Genomic DNA, 13,600 nt, shown 5'->3' on the forward strand with positions numbered 1-13,600 from the left:
GAAAGATCCTCAGGAGGAGGACATGGCAACTCAGTCCAGTATACTTGCCTGGAGAATCCCCATAGACAGAGGAGCCTGGCGGGCTACAGTCCGTGGGGTCGCAAAGAGTTGTAGATAGCAGAAGCAACTTAGTACATGCTTATCTACTTGGGAATAAATGCAATAAACACTCTAGTATAACTGCCATAATTATAAAAGATGTCAAATATCAATCTTATTTTTCAAAAAAACTTTATAAATCAGTGCAGAAGCACTGCTTTTGCAGAGGCAGGACACAGAGACTTCAAGACACAACTCTTCTGTGTGGTCCACCCCATGGTGTGAAAAATGGCCAATTCATGTAGCATTTTCTTCTTCATTTATGCAGGATCCTCCCTCTTTACTCTGTTTGGAACGTAGAACTCTCCCAACCTCTTCACCACCAACACCAAACTTCTTCTCCTTCAACAAGTAGCAGTGAATATGAGTTTTCATACTTTGGGGCAGATTGATTGCAATCAGTATGTTTAAGAACCCAATCTTCAGTACCCACTTTTACTTGGGAGCGAGATTACTGGCTTGACTGCTCTCTCCCCCTTTGGACTCTCCTTTTTTTCCACCAGGTCGCTTCTATCTCCTCCCTCCCCTTCTCTTTTCTACCCAACTCTGTGAATCTCTTTGTGTGTTCCGGACTGCAGAGAACACTTAGGGAACTGATTACTGGCTGGATCTGTCTCTCTCATTTTGATTCCCCCCTTTATCCCTCGGGCCACCTCTGTCTCCTTCCTCCCTCTTCTCTGTGTAACTCAATCAACATCTCTGAGCGGTCCAGACTGTGAAGCGCACATAAGGAAGTGATTGCTGGTTAGCTTGCTCTCTCCTCTTTTGATTCCCCTCTTCTCCTCCTGGTCACCTCTCTCTCCCTCCTCCCTCTTCTCTTCTCCATGTAACTCTGTGAACCTTTCTGGGTATCCCTCACTGTGGAGAAACTTATCATCTTTAACCTAGATGTTCTATGAACAGTGCTGTATAGATGGAGAAGTATTGAGGCTACTGTAAAAATAAGACTGAAAACCAGAGGAAGGAGCCTTAAGTCCAAATTCTGAGAACATCAGAGAACTCCTGACTCCAGGGAACATTAATCGATAGGAGCTCATCAAATGCCTCCATACCTACACTGAAAACAAGCACTACCCAAGGGACAACAAGTTCCAGAGCAAGACATACCACACAAATTATCCAGCAATGCAGGAACATTGCCCTGAGCTTCAATATACAGGCTACCCAAAGTCACATCAAACCCACTGACATCTCATAACTCATTACTGGACACATCATTGCACTCCAGAGAAAAAATCCAGCTCCACCCACCACAAAACCAACACAAGCTTCCCTAACCAGGAAACCTTGACAAGCCACCTGTACAACCCTACCCACAGTGAGGAAACTCCACAATAAAGAGAACTCCACAAACTGCCAGAATACAGAAAGGCCACCCCAAACACAGCAGTATAAACAAGATGAAGAGGCAGAGGAATACCCAGCAGGTAAAGGAATAGGATAAATGCCCACCAAACCAAACAAAAGAGGAAGAGATAGGGAATCTACCAGATAAAGAATTCCAAATAATAATAGTGAAAATGATCTAAAATCTTGAAAACAAAATGGAGTTACACATAAATAGCCTGGAGACAAGGATTGAGAAGATGCAAGAAAGGTTTAACAAGGACCTAGAAAAAATTAAAAAGTCAATATATAATGAATAATGCAATAAATGAGATCAAAAACACTCTGGAGGGAACAAACAGTAGAATAACAGAGGTAGAAGATAGGATAAGTGAGGTAGAAGATAGAGTGTTAGAAATAAATGAAACAGAGAGGAAAAAATAAAAACGAATTAAAAAAAATGAGGACGATCTCAGAGACCACTGGGACAATGTCCAACACCCAACATTCAAATCATAGGAATCCCAGAAGAAGACAAAAAGAAAGACCATGAGAAAATACTTGAGGAGATAATAGTTGAAAACTTCCCTAAAATGGGGAAGGAAATAATCATCCAAGTCCAAGAAACCCAGAGAGTCCCAAACAGGATAAACCCAAGGTGAAACACTCCAAGATACATATTAATCAAATTAACAAAGATCAAACACAAAGAAGAGATATTAAAAGCAGCAAGGGAAAAACAACAAATAATACACAAGGGGATTCTCATAAGGATAACAGCTGATCTTTGAATAGAAAGTCTTCAAGCCTAGAAGGGAATGGCAAGACATACTTAATGTGATGAAAGAAAATAACCTACATCCCAGATTACTGTACCCAACAAGGATCTCATTCAAATATGAAGGAGAAATCAAAAGCTTTACAGACAAGCAAAAGCTGAGAAATTCAGCACCACCATATCAGCTCTCCAACAAATGCTAAAGGATCCTCTCTAGACAGGAAACACAGAAAGGGTGTATAAACTCGAACCCAAAACAATAAAGTAAATGGCAATGGGATCATACATATCAATAATTACCTTAAATGTAAATAGGTTGAATGCCTCAACCAAAAGACAAAGACTGGCTGAATGGATACGAAAACAAGACCCCTATATATGTTGTCTATAAGAGGCCCACCTCGAAACAAGGGACACATACAGACTGAAAGTGAAGGGCTTGAAAAAGTTATTCCTTGCAAACAGAGACCAAAAAAAAGCAGGAGTAGCAATACTCATATCAGATAAAATAGACTTTAAAACACAGGCTGTGAAAAGAGACAAAGATGGACACTACATAATGATCAAAGGATCAATCCAAGAAGAAGATATAACAATTATAAATATATATGCACCCAACATAGGAGCACTGCAATATGTAAGACAAATGCTAACAAGTATGAAAGGGGAAACTAACAATAACACATTAATAGTGGGATACTTTAATACCCCACTCACACCTATGGATAGATCAACTAAACAGAAAATTAACAAGGAAACACAAACTTTAAATGATACAATAGACCAGTTAGACCTAATTGATATCTATAGGACATTTCACCCCAATAAAATGAATTTCACCTTTTTCTCAAGCACACACAGAACCTTCTCCAGGATAGATCACATCCTGGGCCATAAAGCTAGCCTTGGTAAATTCAAAAAGATAGAAATCATTCCAAGCATCTTTTCTGACCACAATGCAGTAAGATTAGATCTCAATTACAGGAGAAAAACTATTAAAAATTCCAACATATGGAGGCTGAACAACATGCTGCTGAATAACAAATCACAGAAGAAATCAAAAGAGAAATCAAAATATGCATAGCAATGAATGAAAATGAAAATACAACAACCCAAAACCTATGGGACACTGTAAAAGCAGTGCTAAGGGGAAGGTTCATAGCAATATAGGCATACCTCAAGAAAAAGTCAAATAAATAACCTAACTGTACATCTAAAGCAACTAGAAAATAAAGAAATGAAAAACCCCAGGGTTAGTAGAAGGAAATAAATCTTAAAAATTAGGGTAGAAATAAATGCAGAAGAAACAAAAGAGACCACAGCAAAAATCAACAAAGCCAAAAGCTGGTTGTTTGAGAGGATAAATAAAATTGACAAACCATTAACCAGACTCATCAAGAAACAAAGGCAGAAAAATCAAATAAATAAAATTTAGAAATGAAAATGGAGAGATCACAACAGACAACACAGAAATACAAAGGATCATAAGAGACTACTTTCAGCAATTATATGCCAATAAAATGGACAACTTGGAAGAAATGGACAAATTCTTAGAAGAGTACAACTTTCCAAAACTGGACCAGGAAGAAATAGAAAATCTTAACAGACTCATCACAAGCACGGAAATTGAAACTGTAATCAGAAATCTTCCAGCAAACAAAAGCCCAGGTCCAGACAGCTTCATAGCTGAACTCTACCAAAAATTTAGAGAAGAGCTAACACCTATCCTACTCAAACTCTTCCAGAAAATTGCAGAGGAAGGTAAACTTCCAAACTCATTCTATGAGGCCACCATCACCCTAATACCAAAACCTGACAAAGAGGCCACAAAAAAAGAAAACTACAGGCCAATATCACTGATGAACATAGATGCAAAAATCCTTAACAAAATTCTAGCAATCAGAATCCAACAACACATTAAAAAGATCATACATCATGACCAAGTGCGCTTTATCCCAGGGATGTAAGGATTCGTCAATATCCACAAATCAATCAATGTAATACATCACATTAACAAATTGAAAAATAAAAGCCATATGATTATCTCAATAGATGCAGAGAAAGCCTCTGACAAAATTCAACATCCATTTATGATAAAAACTCTCCAGAAGGAGGAATAGAAGGAACATACCTCAACATAATAAAAGCTATATATGACAAACCCACAGCAAACATTATCCTCAATGGTCAAAAATTGAAAGCATTTCCCTTAAGGTCAGGAACAAGACAAGGATGCCCACTGTCACCACTACTATTCAACATAGTTTTGGAAGTTTTGGCCACAGCAATCAGAGCAGAAAAAGAAATAAAAGGAATCCACATTGCAAAAGAAGAAGTAAAATTCTCACTGTTTGCAGATGACATGATCCTCTACATAGAAAACCCTAACGACTCCACCAGAAATTTACTAGAGCTAATCAATGAATACAGTAAAGTTGCCAGATATAAAATTAACACACAGAAATCCCTTGCATTCCTATACACTAACAATGAGAAAAACAGAAAGAGAAATAAAGGAAACAATTCCATTCACCATTGCAACGAAAAGAATAAAGTACTTAGGAATATATCTACCTAAAGAAACAAAAGACCTATATATATAAAACTATAAAACACTGGTGAAAGAAATCAAAGAGGACACTTAATAGATGGAGAAATATACCATGTTCATGGATCGGAAGAATCAATATAGTGAAAATGAGTATACTACCCAAAGCAATCTGTAGATTCAATGCAATTCCTATCAAGCTACCAACAGTATTTTTCACAGAGCTAGAACAAATAATTTCACAATTTGTATGGAAATACAAAAAACCTCAAATAGCAAAAGCAATCTTGAGAAAGAAGAATGGAACTGGAGGAATCAACCTGCCTGACTTCAGGCTCTACTACAAAGCCACAGTCCTCAAGACAGTATGGTACTGGCACAAAGAGAAATACAGATCAATGGAACAAAAGAGAAAGCCTAGAGATAAATCCATGTACCTATGGACACTTTATTTTGACAAAGGAGGCAAGAATATACAAATAGAGAAAAGACAATCTCTTTAACAAGTGGTGCTGGGAAAACTGGTCAACCACTTGTAAAAGAATGAAACTAGAACACCATACACAAAAATAAACTAAACTGGATTAAAGATCTAAATGTAAGACCAGAGACTATACAACTCCTAGAGGAGAACATAGGCAAAACACTCTCCGACATAAATTACACCAGGATTCTCTATGATCCACCTCCCAGAATATTGGAAATAAAAGCAAAAATAAACAAATGGGACCTAATTAACCTTAAAAGCTTTTGCACAACAAAGGAAACTATAAGCAAGGTGAAAAGACAGCCTTCAGAATGGGAGAAAATAATACCAAATGAAGCAACTGACAAAGAATTAATCTCAAAAATATACAAGCAACTCCTGCAGCTCAATTCCAGAAAAATAAACGACCCAATCAAAAAATGGGCCAAAGAATTAAACAGACATCTCTCCAAAGAAGACATACAGAGGGCTAATGAACACATGAAAAGATGCTCAACATCACTCATTATCAGAGAAATGCAAATCAAAACCACAATGAGGTACCATCTCATGCCAGTCAGAATGGCTGCGATCCAGAAGTCTACAAACAATAAATGCTGGAGAGGGTGTGGAGAAAAGGGAACCCTCTCATACTTCTGGTGGGGATGCAAACTAGTACAGCCACTATGGAGAACAGTATGGAGATTCCTTAAAAAACTGGAAATAGAACTGCCTTATGATCCAGCAATCCCACTGCTGGGCATACACACTGAGGAAACCAGAATTGAAAGAGGCACATGTACCCCAATGTTCATCACAGCATTGTTTATAATAGCCAGGACATGGAAGCAACCTAGATGTCCACCAGCAGATAAATGGATAAAAAAGATGTGGTACATACACACAAAGGAGTATTGAATGAGTTCTAATGAGGTGGATGAAACTGGAGCCTATTATACAGAGTGAAGTAAGCCAGAAAGAAAAACACCAATACAGTTTACTAACACATATATATGGAATTTAGAATGATGGTAACAATAACCCTGTAAGTGAGACAGCAAAAGAGACACAGATGTATAGAACAGTCTTTTGGACTCTGTGGGAGAGGGCGAGGGTGGGATGATTTGGGAGAATGGCATTGAAACATATATATTATCATATGTGAAACGAATCACCAGTCCAGGTTCAATGCATGATACAGGATGCTCGGGGCTGGTGCCCTGGGATGACCCAGAGGGATGGAATGGGAGGGAGGTGGGAGGGGGGTTCAGGATGGGGAACACGAGTACACCCGTGGTGGATTCATGTCGATGTATGGCCAAACCAATACAATATTGTAAAGTAATTAGCCTCCAATTAAATAAATTTATTATTTAAAAAAAAAACTATAAATCAGTGCAGAAGCACTGATTTTGCAGAGGCAGAACACAGAGACCTCAAGGCACAACCCCTCTGTGTGCTCCACCCCATTGTGTGAAAATGGCCAATTTATGTAGCATTTTCTTATTCACTTATGCAGGATCCTCCCTCCCTACTCTGTCTGGAACTTAGAACTCTCCTAACCTCTTCACCACCAACACCAAACTTCTCCTTCAACAAGTAGCAGTGAATGTGAGTTTTCATACTTTGGGGCTGATTGATTTCAATAAAACTGAAATTTATCAATGGCAAAATTTACCAGGAGCAGGCAAGTTAAGCCTTAATAATAGAATCAAACACCTGTTCATCTATGTAAAATATATATATATATAAGCGAACAGATGAAGAGCCACAGTGACAGAAGGCAACAAACTGGCCTTTACATCACATTGGGAATTTACCTGGAAGAAATCTAATTTAGGCCTTTCACACTATGTTGTAAAGCAGAGAGGACTGTGAACCTACATCTTTATTGTCCAGACACAACACTATTGTCCTGAGATACACAACACAGAGTTTTCACTAAGTGGATGAAATAGGACACTTTCATCTCTGACTCCTTCTAGAATATGGAGACCCCTGTGTCCAAGTAAGAACATAGAGGGCTCATTGGAGAGCTTCTCTGTACAGATCACTCTACTCTGCCCCCAAAGACATTTTACACACATACATACTTTTGTTAATGATGAATTTCCAAGCTCCCTTAACCATGTCTATCCACATCCTTTTTGCCTCCCAACCTTTCCCTAAGTTTGATGATGAGGCTTCTGACAAAGTAGCACATTGTGGAATTAAAAGCTCTCTGTCAACACAAACATAAAAGTCTTATCAGAAAAGAGAAAATTCTATAGGAAATTTTTCTCTACCTAGAACAAGCTAGGTGAAGGAAAACACTAACTGGATTTACTTTTTGTTTTATTTTGCTGCGGTTTTCATGAAGAAGCTTTTGTTTCTCTGTGTGTGTTTAATTGAGTTGCAAGAGTATAAGGTATACTTTCCCTTAAGGTCAAGATAAAGAGGATCCTACAGATAAGATGACCAGATAGAACAAGAATCAGTGGTCTGATCCACCTTAATACTGAGAAACTTGTGCAAACTCAGAAACTCTGCTCTGTGAGTTTAAGACCTTTCTTGCTCTGTGAGTTTAAGACCACTTTTGTTTTCTTTCTTGTGTTTTGGTGGAGGGGTAGGGGGTCTTAAAGTATGGCATCTTTTCTAGGGATGTTGTTGGGGAGGTGGCATCTGGGAATCAGTGGGATGAGAGACTGGAAAAGAGACTTTGCAGTCTGAAACATCTACCCAGATCATTCTGATGGGGTGGGTTTCTGCACCAGCACTGTGATTACCCCACCCCCACAAAGACTCATGGGGGCAAATTATTAAAAAAAAAACAAAAGGCATGAAAAACACTGTTTACAATGTTCTTCATAATATACAATTAGAAGTCCAACCCAAAACAAAGTAAGCTACAAATGATCCCTAGAAGCAAAGTTAAGCAGATAATGAAGGTGAATGCTATTACAGAAACAGTGTTCTGGCTCCCTAGCGCTCTCTGGAATGTACGCCCACTAAGCCAACTCTGTCAGTGAAACACAGCAAGCACCTAAGAACAATTCTTTCTGGAACCAAGTATTTCCATAGAGACTTTGTTTGCTTGTTTTAACAGGGTTAATTTTTAACCTAACTTCAACTTTTATTCTGTTTCTTTGCAAACTTCAGTTTTTCAAATACAGCCCCACCTGCAGCTGATCAAGGCAGCCCAGCTCAGGAAACTATCTATCTAGGTCTCAGTGATGCCACAGCCACTGTCAGATGCAATTGCACTGAGAGGGACACTTCCCAGAAGTGCAGAGAATGGCCTCAGCTGAGGAGTAGTCGTCAAAGTTGCTCAGTTGTGCCTGACTCTTTGCAACCCCATGGTCTATATGGTCCATGGAATTCTCCAGGCCAGAATACTGGAGTCGGTAGCTGTTCCCTTCTCTAGGAGATCTTCCCAACCCAGGGATCGAACCCAGGTCTCCCGCATTGTGGGCAGATTCTTTACCAGCCGAGCCACAAGGGAAGCTCAGCTTACCCCATTTAAAATGATACAGACCAAGTCCTGGGAAGTCTTTAACTTCATTCCAGACAGGAGTTAGGACTGAGAAAGTACAGTGATACTGAGACGGGAAGGGGCCAGGGCACAACCTTTAAAAGAATGGCACTGCTGTTGAGGATGCAACATAAACTGGTTAGAAATAACTAGGTCCAAGATGGAAGAGCACTGACTTCCACTAGACCTTGACCTCCTTATACACTCTTTGTAATATCCTGGCATATGCTAAATGACACACCAGTGCCATGTCACCAATGCCACGACAGTTCCAAGTGTTAGTCACTCAGTTGTGTCTGACTCTTTGTTCTGTCCATGGAATTCTCCGAGCAAAAATAACTGGAGTGGGTAGCCATTCTCTTCTCCAGGGAATCTTCCCAACCCAGGGATCAAACATGGGTCTACTGCATTGCAGACAGATTCTTTACCATCTGAACCATCTGAGCCACCAGGGAAGTTTATGACAGTTCCAAAACTGACCATAAAAAGACAAAAAGTGGGTGGTGGCCCAATTCCTGGAAATCTCCTCTCCTTCACCCAAAATAGCTGGAATATTCCTCCCACTCATTAGCCTATATAATTAACCACCCCTATAAAAACTGACTACCCCATACCCTGGGGCCTCTTGTGCCTCTCTTGCCTTCTGAGATGACCCACAATCTCTCTTTGGAGTATCTCCCTGAATAATCATTCTTTCACTTTACTATGGCTCACTCTTGAATTCCTTCCTGCACAAAGCCAAGGACCAAGATTTGACGGCCATAACCTTGGACGTGACCTGGGAGGTGACCATTGTCTCATGTCCCACTTTTTTCCCTGCAACAATATAATAGAGCGAGGGCTCTACTATAAAAAGCTTCTTCCCTCCAGAGGACTTTTTTCTCAGGCAATGTCTTCGGGCTCTGCTCTGCATGCCCCCTCCTACCCTTGCACATCCATTCTTGTCATTCCATGGATACAGACTATTCACTTGGCCTGCATAGCTTGCTCTTCACTCCTCTGCAAAAACTAAAGACGAAGTCTGGTCCTGGGTTTCCAAGACACCCAAGCAAGGATTCCTTTGGTTCATATGCCATTCTCAAGGAAAGACCTGCCAAGCTTCGTGGTCTGCAACATTTCATCCCTAAACAGTCAAGAAGTGAAGGCTGGAGCATAGAGTAACCTGAACAAGAATATCAACTACTTAATCAGAAGTCCACTGAATGTTAATAATTTAACATTTTGGACAGCGTGTATGGAATTTTTTTTTTTTAATTTAAGAATCTCTTCTACAAAAGTCTCACTGAGTAGGTGAACACTATGGTGCATTTGAAGTCCAAATCCAGTTCAGCTACTTATTAGCTTATGGTATAGGGGAGTTAAAGTCTGTGGGCCTGGGATTTCTCACCAGTGAATGGTGGAACTAGTACCACCCACATCACGAGACTCTTCTGAAGTTTCAACAAGAGTGTATATGAATGTGCCTAGCACATGCAGTGCTTAGAAAGTATAACCCTCTTTCCATACTACCTGAATGGTTAATTTTAACAAATGCCCTTCGTTTTGCAGATTTGATTACATAGACACGGACAGTAGAAACTAAAAGAATATATATATATATATATATATATATATAAAGAGAGTTCATGGAGTTATTTTAGGCTGAGAAAAGAAATGCTGTAGGTACAATCAATATAAAAGCAGAGGTATTTTCCAAAAGAACATGAAAGACTGAATTTTAAAAATGCAGAGTCTCAAACCTGAACATTTGCAAAGAATTCTAGAAGTAAGTCATAGTTAAAAAAAAAAAAAAAGAGTTATCTTTACTGATCAAGGAAGAAGATCTGTTCCTATCACATCAAACTTTCTGGTGACAGGAAAGCAGACATCACTCAGTTTCACCTTCTGGGAACAGCAAAGACAGTGATCACAGAGATGACTCAGAGCTTTGCTGCCATCTTCACAGTAACAAGTCTCTTCATAACCTAATGATACATGTTATTTTAAGACACAAAGTATGCCAACCCTGCTAAGTACTCAAATGCTGACAGTCATGTTTTAGTGAAAGACAATAGCACTTTGTTCATCTGATAACTGTTGGGAAAACCCCTTAAAAAAAAGCAAAATCCTACCCAGGTCGAACAGAATAAGGTAAACATGATCAATGTGACACGCCCACATCATGAATACACCACTGTGAATCCGAGGACAATTTCAGGTACAGAAAGGAAAACCTAGTTATGAAACCGGATCACACACCTGAGAAGAGCAGACGCTACTGGCAGGGCAGTGGATGGGGACCAGGCAGGAGGCTGGTGCAGCGGCAGCAGGCTTCCCGCTGGGCACTACAGTTTAAGTTTAAAACCATGAGAATTCGCTTTTTCTCAAAAAAAGTCAAAATGTAAACACAAATCTACAAACCTTGGCATCGTCTCATATGCAAAAAAAATGAGCCTTCAATTCAGCTTAGTCATCTCCTTCATTCCTTTAGATGTCAAACTTTCTAGTTTCTACTGTAAAATTAGGGGCTTTTTTCTTTTGAATTTTGTACAGTATAAAGTTATGAGAACTGCAGAACTCTTGGCACATAAAGACAGTGTACAAATCTCTGTACTAAGAGATGATAAAATTCTAGCACGACTTCTAGCAGGAAAAAAAAAAAAAACACTGCCAGTAGAACATACCATTGTTACAGTCAATACAAGGGGATAAGCCCCCATCTCCTTAACCCTTCCCCACTTCCTCATTCTCCCTTTAAAAGGCCGAGTTACCTAAACACAAATTGATTGGAACTCATTTGCTCCCCCTAGTATTCAGTCAGTAGTTACTGAAAAAAATCTGTTTTCATAGCTTAAGCTAGTGTCTGGCATTTTTAAAAAAATCTTTGACAGCAGTGCCTTTGATATGTATAAAGAATATGTCCAAAGGACCCTAATTAATTCTTACAACCTTGTTTAGCATCATAGCACAAAATTGTCCCAGTTAAATGAATTAGAATAAAAGAAGTAAAATATTTAATTGATGCCCTTAAGTCTTCCAACAATTCTATAAACACACATACACCATTTGAGTCTAAGTTGGAAACCTTCAGAATGAGCCAAGAAAAACAAAGAAAACATTAAACCTGTAAACACACACTAAAATTATTTTTGTATCACCATTAAAATAAAATTCAATTTCCATGGAGAATTTGTGCTGTTTGTTTTTCCACTATTTGTATTGTTTTTGCTTTTATATTATTTGTACTTGTTTCCTGAGTATATACTCAGAACATGAAGTTTTTAAACTTCAGGAAAGGTTTTTTTCTTACCTTGTGTCTTTGCACTGACTAGAGAATTCATTAATGTAGATCCATTAATGGTGTTTCTGGTATCCAGATTTTGTTAGTTTCACAATCTAACAAACAATCAGACATTTCACTCTAATTTATTCTAAAACCATCACCTTAAGATTTCTCAATTCCAAAAGAAATGCCTTTCCTTCTGTGGGCATTGCTACTTTTCTACAAATTTCTGCTACCTCAGATGAGTTCCTGTGCAAGGAGCAAACTGCTATGCTTTAGTACTTACTAAGGGGCATATTTCTCATCATCATAGTTACTCAAATGAATGACTCTGCATAACTACAAACTGTTAAGGGTTAAGGATGTTGAAAAGCATTCTCTCACACTAGAAATTGGAAACGTTACATATATATATATAATTTATAATTAAATTTAAATGTATATATAATTTATATATAAATATATATGTAAACGTATATATTTACCTCAAGACCAGTGTTCAAACACAGGAATAGCTAAATTTGCAATAGATATCTAGAAATACTATGAACACAATCTGCATTAAATATTTTCTGCATGGCATTCATATCCTTACAAATTCAAAACACTTATGGAATTCAAGAACAATTTGAAGCCTAAAGATTCAATTAACAATGTAAGTTGATGCCTAATTCGATTTCTGCACACCATTAATCAAGATGCAGCTACCTTATATCTTAAGATGTCTTATAAGTCCATTAAAATTTTTCTGCAAAAATTTTGCAAAAGCAAAATCACAAGGTTTTTTTCCAAAATGTAAATATCACATACATTTAAATGCCTAACATTGTGAAAGATTAATAAATTGGCATGTCATCAATTCCCTTAAGCAATAAAGCAGGTACCTAACAGACAATGACTGTTCACACAGCAGTGTGGTGAGAAAGCTTGCAGAAACCTGAAACAGAAACATCTAGAACATAGATATAAAAAGCCATTATTGCTTAACAGAGCACTTTATTGCTGAACTCTTTCAACTCAAAAGGAATTGCATTCTTGGTTTTTAATTTCTGCTTTTAATTGTACAAACGAACTTATTTACAAAACAGAAATAGAATCACAAATGTAAAATATAAACTTTAAGTTACCAGAGGGGAAAAGGATGGGAGGTGGATAAACTGGGAGGCTGAGATTGATACATACACATTACTATATATAAAATAGATAACTAATAAGAATCCACTGTCTATCACAAGGAACTCTACTCAATACTCTGTAATTGCTTATATGGGAAAAGAACCTAAAAAAGAGTGAATATATGTATTTGTATAACTGATTCACTTTGCTGTATAGGAGACACTAACACAACATTGTAAATCAACTAAACTCGAGTAAAAAATAAATTTTAAAAATCTCTTTTATATTTTTCTATACATTCTTATCTCAATATTTTTGAGCTACTTCTCACAATAGCCCACATTAAAAACTGTATTAGAACCTATTAGAACCTGGGTCTCCTGCATTGCGGGCAGATTCTGTACCAACTGAGCCACCAGGGAAACCCTTGGCTTAAACAGTAAATATTTCTCACAGTTTTGGAGGCTGCAAAGTCCAAGATCAAAATGCAGGTA

The 13,600-nt window shown here is 38.1% G+C and overlaps 1 protein-coding gene across 18 annotated transcripts in view; it reads right to left on the reverse strand.

Annotated features, from left to right (window-relative positions):
- The window catches only part of CRPPA (CDP-L-ribitol pyrophosphorylase A), a 456,527-nt gene that overhangs the window by 195,703 nt on the left and 247,224 nt on the right, over nt 1-13,600 (reverse strand). The gene's annotated exons all lie outside the window — the stretch shown is intronic.

Source organism: Bos taurus, chromosome 4 (assembly GCF_002263795.3).
Source record: "Bos taurus isolate L1 Dominette 01449 registration number 42190680 breed Hereford chromosome 4, ARS-UCD2.0, whole genome shotgun sequence".
NCBI classification, from domain to species: Eukaryota; Metazoa; Chordata; class Mammalia; order Artiodactyla; family Bovidae; genus Bos; species Bos taurus.